The following is a 10,181-nucleotide window of genomic DNA, read 5'->3' on the forward strand; positions in this document are numbered from 1 at the left end:
CATAATTTCCTAACTATGAAATTGAACACTTGTTCACTGGAAGTGAGTTCTTTAGAAAAATACAGTGAAGTACTCAGTTCAGTTTTTGTTTTTATCAGAGTAAAAAAAATAGTATTGTTTCATATGACAATACCATTTTGAAATTATGGTGAATTAAACCAAAAGTCCAATAAATATAAGGCTATGCATTCAATATATTCCTTTACAATTCTGTAGCCATGATTTAAAATATCCAAGTTTAAAATAATGTGTGATTAGAAACATATGGTAATATAGACAAGATTTCAGCCTTGATATTGTGTATTTCCTTGTTGTTCACATATTAAATGAGACCCTTTCAAACTTAAGTCAAAAATTGGCATTTTTTTCTTTTCCAGTTTTCTTAACCTTCACAGAAATTTTTTTAACTACAGAGTTCCACTTCCTTAACTCATCTTAATGTCTCTCGAATCCAACTTTACTCTACCCAGTCATTGTAGTCTCAAGTATCCAATGACCACTCTGTGATTCAACCAAAAGATTTCAGTTTCCACCCTTCTCTGATGCATCAGATACTAGTGATCAAGCAGCCCATGTCACTAAGGTCAAAAGAGCTGAACGTTTCATTGTATTTCCATTTACAGCTCTTAAGACTATTTGTTATCAGATACACAAACTCATCAAATCCTAGGCTTCCAATTACTATTTTTACTTGGATAGTTTCCAACCCCTATTCTACGTTCTCAACCTCTTTACAATTATATATGCCTGTTACATGATGGCATTTCATTGAGCTACACAAGCATGAAAACTTGGTATACTAAAAACAGAATTCATCTCCCTTCCAAACCAAAAATAGTTTTCCCACATTACCTCCCTGCACATGATACACCTTAAATGTTGAACAATGATTACACCAGGAAAAAAATAAACAGGTTAAGATACTTATATAAATTTACAAGCTTTTGAAGAAAATGGATGGTATTTTCATCATATACACAAAATGTAGTTGTGTCTTTTTTATATTAGATTTTAGTTTTACAAAACTCTATATAACATTTCTTTAAAAGATTTGAAAAAAATTTTATTTGGGAGGCCGTTAGGCTGAGATGGCTCCAGCACCTTGAGTTCCTATTTAAGCAAACTGAAACCCAATATAAACAGTAAAACAAAACTTAATCTTTGTTTTTTATTTCTATTTGTTTAATTATAAGTTGGCAAATTTTATTATTACATATATTTCTGGAGTACAAAGTGATGTTATGATGTATTAATACAATGTGGAATTAAATTAATTAATATATCCATCACCTCTAATAGTTATCTTTTTGATTTAAAAATTTTTTCTTTTTTTTTTTTTTTCTTTGAGACAGAGTCCGCTCTGTTACCTGGGTTAGAGTTAGAGTGCCCTGGCGTCAACCTAGCTCATAGCAACCTCAAACTCTTGGGCTCAAGCAATCCTCCTGCCTAAGCCTCCTAAGTAGCTGGGACTACTGGCGTGTGCCACGACATCCAGCTAATTTTCTATTTTTAGTAGAGGTGGGAGTCTCACTCTTGGCTCAGGCTGGTCTCGAACTCCTGAGCTCAAGCAATCCTCCTATCTCAGCCTCCCAGAGTGCTAGGATTACAGGTGTGAGCCACCGCACCCAGCCTGGATTTCTCTTTTACAAGAATGACTGTGGGCTCATGGAATTTTCTTAATAATTATGCTTTAATCAATTATAGTCATTCATACTGTTATATGACTGTGGACACTAAGCACCCTCAAATTGGCCCTGTGTGTTTTTAAATGATCATATTAGTCTTTAAATATTCTTTGCTGTCTAGTACAACAGAACATTCCAGTAACTCCCAAGGCATTCTCTGCATCAAAACTGAAATCAACCATTTTCCTAAGAGCCTAAATTTCCTTAATGAGAATTGATAATTAGAGAACAAAATCTAAGTATCAGGGGAGATCACTGGTCCTGGAAAGTTATCGTTTCTTGGCTTTGTCAATATAGAGCTGGGAAGGTTATCTTTTAAAAATTATAAGTTCATACTGAGACTTTTAAGTCAAAATAAGCATTAAAATTTTACCTAACATTTTTATTTTATATTTATATTTCATTTCTCTTGCATTGGAAACCACAGTTTCTAATTACAATAACATAATTGTGTATTTACTTACCTTATGTTTTCTAATTTTTTATTTTTAACTATTATGGGTACCTAATAATTGTATATATTTATAGGGTACATGTGATGTTTTGATACAGGCACACAATATATATTATCAAATCAGGGTAACCAGGGTACCCATTACCTCAAACATTTATCATTTTTTTGTGTAAGGAACATTCCAATTCTACTCTTTTAGTTATTTTAAAGTACACCACAACTTATTGTTGACTATAGTCACTTAGTCGTACTATCAAATATTGCTCATTCTTTTCACCTAACTATAGCTTTCCACCCATTAATCATTGCCACTTTAACCGCTCCCACCGGCCACCCCGACTACCCTTCCCACCCTCCCCACTCTCTGGTAACCATCATTCTACTGTCTCCCTTAAATCAACTGTTTTAATATTTAGTTCCCACATATGAGTGATAACATGAGATTTATGAGGATTCCCTTCTAAAATAGGATCAGATAGGACTTTTAAAACTAAATGATTCATTTAATTACCTATATCCTACAGCCATAATTTTCTCTTAATTTAAACAAAAGTATGCTTTGCCCAATTTTCTCAACAGCATGGATTTATTCAACAAATACCTATGAATTATTGTGTATAAAACAAACTAAACACATGCATTTTCCTCTACTTCGTAACAAAATCCCACTAAAATGCATTCACTCATTCTGGAAGAGAGAAAGCAAGTGGGATTATATCGTCAATGCAGAGAAAACTGCAATTCAGAACAACACAGATACACACATACACGTACATATGGGAAGGCTACAGTGATGTAGGAGAGATTCCTGCCAGCAGAGACTGGAGAGATGTCAATCACAGAGACAGCAGGCATAGAAAGCAGGAGGGGTATACAGGACTATAATAATAATTAAAATATTTATATGAAACATCCAAGCCAAACCTTTTACCATATCACTTCACACATAGAAAGTCTGGCAGCAACAGTATTTGTTTCTGGCTAAAACCACATGTTTTTTTAAAAAAGTTAACAGTCTATCCTGAAAACATTAGAGCATCATCATGCTCCATAACAAAGCCTTTGTTATTTGGATATAGGGTGAAAGGAGAGGACCAAAGAGGTAACTCTTTTCTTGGCATTTCACCCAAGGACCATGAAGTGAGGTCCAACAGCTGGTACCCTGCTCACTTACAAAGAGCTCAAGAATCATTTTGTAAAAAATTTTTAAGCAAAAGCATAAAAGAATGAAAATAAGTAAAAACTGACCTGAAGTAAACAGAGCTATTTCTGGGAACTGGAGATAAATATTTAAAATTGCAAGTGTTATCCTCAAAGTAATTCATGAAAACATTGTATCCACTCAAAATGAACAACTTGGGGATGGAACTGGAGACCATACTCCTAAAGTTAAGTATCGCAAGAATGGAAAAACAAACATCACCTGTACTCACTATTAAACTGGAATTAACCAATGAGCAACAAGTGCAGAGGGAAGTAAAACTCAGTGGCAAGCAACTGGGGGTGGGGGGTGCGGGTAGCAGGAAGGCAGGGGAATAAATCAACCTAATGGGTACTATGAACACCATTTAGGTGATGGGCACACCTAAAGCCAGGACTCAAGCATTAGAAAAACGATTCACGTAACCTAAAACAGAGGTACCCCCTTAATATTTTGAAATTTAAAAAAAAAAAAAAAAAGAGCAACTGAGCTGGGCATGGTGGCTCATGCCTGTAATCCTAGCACCCTGGGAGGCCAAGGCAGGAGGATTGTTTGAGGTCAGGAGTTTCAGACCAGCATGAGCAAAAGCAAGACTCCGTCTATACAAAAAAAAATTAAAAAAATAAGCTGGGTGTGGTAGCACATGCCTGTAGTCCCAGCTACTAGAGAGGATGAAGCAGGAGGATCGTTTGAGCCCAGGAGTTTGAGGTTGCAGTGAGCTATGATCACACCACTACACTCTAGCCCAGACAACAAACAGAGCCTCTATCTCAAAAAAAAAAAAAAAAAAAAGGGCAACAGGTAACCATGGAAACAAACCACAACCACTAAAAAAAAAATTTCAAACAGAAAGTCAAGGAAATGAACCTCTTGGATTGATCTATATTATTTTTTTTCTTTCTGTCTTTTTTCTATTTGGAAGAATCTAACTGAATGGTATTCTGAATAAAACAGAGAAAACAGAGGGAGAATTGTGGACTAAATCTATTCACAAGCTATTAATTAAATGAGAAAGCCAAGTAAGGGTATTTTCAGACATATGAGACCTGTGGAAATTAAATTACTTGCTTTATATCCTTTCTGAAAAATTTGCTTGAAAATAGTTACACTCTAACAAGGTGGGACAAAAATCTGAGACAAATGAGGACATGGAATACATAAAACAGTAGGCCTAATCCAGGAGTGATACAACAAAACCCCAGAATACAGGTATGCAACTGATTTGGAAAGCAACTAGTCTAAATTAGAGGATGTCTGAGAGCTGGAAATATATCTTCAAGAACAAAATGAATTCATTTTAGCAAATGAATAGGACACCTTAAGTGGCAGAGAGTTAATACAATTACATTTTTTCTCTGCAGTTAGAATCACACCTGTTCATTTTACCATGAATGATGCTTGCATAATTATAATACTATAAACAGGTTATACGGTTTCAATGTTTAAGAATCAGCCAATAAGCCAGGACATGGTGGCTCACGCCTGTAATCCTAACACTTTGGGAAGCTGAGGCAAGTGGATCATTTTGAGGCCAGGAGTTGGAGATCAGCCTGAGCAAGAACAAGACCCCGTCTCTACAAAAAATAGAAAAATTAGCCAGGCATGGTGGCACACACAGGTAGTCCTGGCTACCTGGGAGGCTGAGGCAGGAGGATCACTCAACCCCAAGAGTTCGAGGATGCAGCAAGCTATGATGACACCACTGCACTCTAGTCCGGTACAGAATCAACCTATAATACTAAAAGCCCTTGACTTTGCCACTATACAAATCATCCACGTAACACAAAACCACTTGTAGCCCCAAACTATTGAAACCAAAAAAAAAAAAAAAGAATCAACCTATATACAAAACATAGAAGACCTGAATAAAAACCACAGAATGTAGATGTTATAAACATATAATAGTAGATTGCAGAAGTACTGAAAATAATAATAAAAGTTAACAGGTATTATATATATTTACTATGAACCAGGCACTATGCTAAAAAAAAACTTTACATGCAAAAATTCATTGATAACAAAATGGCAGCACTGAGTATTGACCAAAAGATGGACTCTGCAGCCAGACATCTTGGGGTTTGATCTCCAGTCCCACTGCTTACTATTTTTATGACCTTGGGAAAGTGGCCATATTTCATTAATATGTTTATTTCATTTTAAGACTTCTGAAATTAGGATGGGTCTTATAGAGCCTTCAGATCAATGGCAAAAGTGGGATTGTTATAGTTTGAAAAAAATTTTAAGATAACAATTCAATGCAAGGCATAAATCTTGACTGGATCCCAAAAAAAAAAAAAAGCTAAATAAAAAACATTTGGGGAAGAAGATAATAATTGAAATTGAAATGATTTTTCTGAGATGTGATAGTAGTATTACACCTTAGGTTATAAAAAGGTCTCCTTATTCTTAGTCATCAACTTTTTTTTAAAGTTCAGGTTAGTTGTAGAATGTGCCACATTTTGAGTTTGATTATTTTCTTATTATTAAATCCAGATTTAGCAAGAATATTACGTAAATGGTGTTGTATACTTGGAGTTTTAACTCTTTCCTTGTGCCTAAGAAATGAGTGCAATATTCACAGTTGCATCTGCCTACCTGCTGGTATTCTGTCACCTGTGTATGCGTGTGTTTTAACCAAAAATGTCCAAAGCCCTTTCTTTTCCTTTATTTTTTCCCAATATGTGTATCCCAATCCTATTAAATCTTATTTCTTATCGCCACAGAGTAAATTACATTAAAAGGAGGAGTTGGAGGGAAAAAATCAGTACTGGAAATTAAGATAAAAGGGCAATTACTACCTTAGGCAGTCTCTGGAGTAATTAGTGCTATATAATCTCAGTCTGCATACCAGCTGTTAAGGTGAGCAAATGCCTGTATTTTTCACTGCTATTGCCCTTTATACCTCTAAATGAGAAACAATAATGAGATTCTGGGTAACTTAACTCAAAACCTGAGTGTTTGGTTCTCATTCTTTTTTCTTTTTGTTTTTTTCCCTCCTTTAAAGATGTAAGATGGTTCTCATTTGTGATTCAAAATAATTCCAACTGAAAAAAAACTTTCCCCTTTTATTCAGCCATATTTTATAACATGGCACAGAAATATAATTTTATACATGTTATTATATATAAAACATGTTAGTAACCTCTCTTGTGTCTCAATTTCCTGAGAAACTGAGTTATTCTACCTTTCAGGGTTATTATGAGGAATAAATTGAGTTTATATCAATAAAATGCTTAAAATATTACCTAGACAAATAATAAATCAGAATATTCATAATAGTTATTATATCTTACATTTGTTCTTTTCTCCATTTTAAGGATGAGAAAACTGAACTCCAGAAAGGTTAAGTAACTTGCCCAAGGTCACACATCTAGTAGATGACAGAGCTAGGATCAGAGCCTAAACAGCGTGGCTCCTGAGCCCCTGCTCCTAAGCACCTAACCATTCAGTTGTACAGTTTGCATACAATTATTTATTCAGCCATTTCCTTATTGTTGAAAAAATCAGATATCCAGGTTTTGTGCCACTATAGATAATGCCACAATAAATATCTTTGTACATATATCATTATGTATCAAGGCTTTTACTTTTAAAGGAGAGAATCCAAAAGGCAAAATTACTAGGCAAAATGGTTTGCATATTTTTAATTTTAATAGAAATTTCTAACTTTAAAAAGTTTATACAAGTCTGTCTTGTCCTTTCACAGAATTTCCCATCTTACTAAAAAATATCATCTCTATATCTAACACCTCTCATCATAATATTTTTGACATCTCTTCTTAAAAATGTCAATGATACTATCATTTTCCTAATTTCTTCACAAAGACATGTATCTTTAACTTATTTGGAACTTATTATTAGTGTATTTTATGATGAGGGGGTCTAGTTGGTTTTCTGCTAGATGGAGTGCAAATTACACTAGCAGCGTTTATTAACTAAAACATCCCTTCTCACCAAGATGAAATGTCACCCTTGTCACACATTAAACTCCCAGTGTCACTCCCAAGTCCCCTTCCAGTACTCAAACCAAATTACTTCTGATCTCTATAAATGTCTATGCTCATGCTCTTCCATCCACTTAGAATGGGCCTTTCCCAGCTCTGTAAGTCTAAATCCTACCATCTGTTAAAGTCCTATACAAATGCCAGGACTATTTTCTTGATTTCCACCCTTTCTTCTTCTCATCCCTTGCTAGAGGTAATCACCCTCTCCTTTGAATGTCCATGATACTTCATCTGTACAGCACCTTTCTAACAACCTCTCACTTTGTGCCTTTTAATATAATTAGTTATGTACAAGTCTTATCTCCCTTTCTAGGTAGTAATGATTTGATGGACTTGATCTAGATGTAAGTCATTTTTATAGTACCCTTAGTACCTAGGATAGTGCCTCCAAACCATATTTGTTGAATGAATAACTGCAGGACTTGCTTAATCTCTCCTCAGATCTATAGTTCTGCAGCTAATTGAAAATTACTATGTTAAGACTAACTCCTCTGTATGCAGAAAAGGGTACCTTTGCCAAATAAAGGAGAATTTATCTGGAATCCAAAAATCAGAAAGTTAAATGAAATTAAAAATTATGTATTCTATACCATACGTATATGAGAAAAAAAAATCAAACATTAAATGAAGTAACTTTTTTTTCAAAATAACAATTTTTAGGCAATGACTTGGGCTTAATACAGATACAGGACAATCTTCTACATCTTTACGTTCAAAATCCTCTATGATGATAATTGACATATGTTATGACACCAATGCAAAGTAAAACTAGTTGCCTTATGAATCAAACAGAACTTTGCATTATAGGCAAAATAGTTATTAACTGCAATGCAAAAGTTTTGGAGTATAAGAAAGGTTCCCCGCCTGACCTTAAACATCTTCCCACTCAGTAACCTAATGCCTAAAAATTAATCAATATTCTTGCCTTTTATTTAAGTGTCTAAACCAATGGTTCTCAATCATGGGCCATTTTACCTGCCAGGGAACATTTGGCAATGTGTACAGATATTTTTTGTTGTCACAACTTGGGGTGGGATTTGTGGGGCATGTGTTGCTAGAGTACTACTAAACATCATGCAATCTACAGGATGTCCCACCCCCACCCCGACCCGCCACAACAAAGGCTCATCCAGCCCAGGAGGATGTCAATAGTGCCAAGGTTGAGAAACTCTCTTCTAAACTCTGCTGAAATTTAAAAACATATTGTTTTTATCAATATATACCTTAGCAAGTCATCCATTTCAATCCAGGCCTTTTTCCCCTCTACTCCTCCATGCTGCCACACCCAATAGTCACTTATTTATCCTCATCTTATACAACTTTTCCACAGCATTTGAACAGGTAGCTGGTCACTCTCTCCTTGAAACACTTCCTTCTCTTGACTTCTGTAACATCTCAGTTTCCTGATTTCTTCCTGCTTTAATAGGGCACACCTCAGTCCCTTCTGTTAACTCTTCATTGTTGTTTAGTATCTATGTTGCAAAAACCCTTGTCTTCCCTTCTTTATCCTCATTTTTCCCCTAGATAATCTCAGCCACTACCATAGCTTTAATTACATTTATATACCAATAACCCCCAAATTTATGACTCCAGCCCTGACCTTTGGTATGAAATTATCTTAAATTACATCTGCAAAAATGCTACTTCCATACAAGTTCACACTCACAGGTTCCAGGGGTTAGGACTTCAACATATCTTTTTGGGGAACACAATTCAACTCACAACACCCCCTATAATCACTTTTACACACAGCAGCCATAATGATCTTCACAAATGTACATCAGTCCGGCCTACTCTCCTGCCTACAGGGCTGTGTACAGCTGGCCTCTTCCTGCCTCTTAAACTTCATCTCCTACCACTTTCCTCTTACATTCCAGCCACATTGGCCTTCTTTCTGTCACTCCAACATACCAAGTTCATCCCTGCCTCAGGGCCTCTGCACGGAAATTTCTGTGTGGTTCCCTTCTTCTCATCATTCAAGTTACAGCCCAAGTGTCCCTTATTCCCAGAAGTCGACTCTGAGCACCTACCAAAGCGACACATCTCACAGATGTTCTTTTTCACATAACCCTAGTTTCTCTACAGCATTTACCAGTACCGGAAATTATATTATTTATTTGGTATTTATACATTAAGTCCCCTCCTTACTTGAACATAAGCGCCATTGAGAACAGATTCAATCACTATAGCCCCAGAAGCTAAAAGAGGACCACGCAAAAATTTTCCATTTTTATTTACTCAAACACATCTCTTTTCTTTCATGACTTCAGGAATTCCTATCTTAAACACCAAGACCATTCAATTACTCACCTAAATTTTCTTCTATTTTTTTATTTTTTGTTCATTTAGAATTTAATCCATTTGGAATTAACCTTTGCATACTTGAGGGTCACCTCAGGTAATTCCAATGCAAAAAGTCTACCACCTCAAGAATTCTGACCTACTGGATAGATACAGGTCAAACACTTCCGCAAGGCATATGTAACCTTACCTGAACTGACCACCTCTTCCTCTGTAACAACAATCGTATGCTGATGATTCCATCCCACCTTATCATCTGACCACACCAAAAAGCCCTAATGGACTATCTAGGAGGATTATGCTTGAAATGCACTTCCCCACCTACCTAATGAACACCTACAAATCCTTAAAACCCTAGTTCTCGTGTCATCTTTCCTGGGAAGTCTTTTCTGAACAACCCCAGAGTTCCTGGGGTTACTTTCTTCTTCATATCTCCATGCTATACTGTATAATCTATAGCTGCGGACCCCCAAGTACAGATCTGTGGCCTGTTAGGGATGGACCACAGAGCTCTGCCATCCTTGCCACCCCCCAAC

At 35.8% G+C, this 10,181-nt stretch overlaps 1 protein-coding gene across 5 annotated transcripts in view; it reads right to left on the reverse strand.

The window, feature by feature from the left end:
• ASB3 (ankyrin repeat and SOCS box containing 3) overlaps window positions 1–10,181 on the reverse strand; it is a 135,724-nt gene that overhangs the window by 124,171 nt on the left and 1,372 nt on the right. The window lies entirely within an intron of this gene.

This window comes from Lemur catta, chromosome 4, assembly GCF_020740605.2.
Source record: "Lemur catta isolate mLemCat1 chromosome 4, mLemCat1.pri, whole genome shotgun sequence".
Taxonomy (NCBI): Eukaryota; Metazoa; Chordata; class Mammalia; order Primates; family Lemuridae; genus Lemur; species Lemur catta.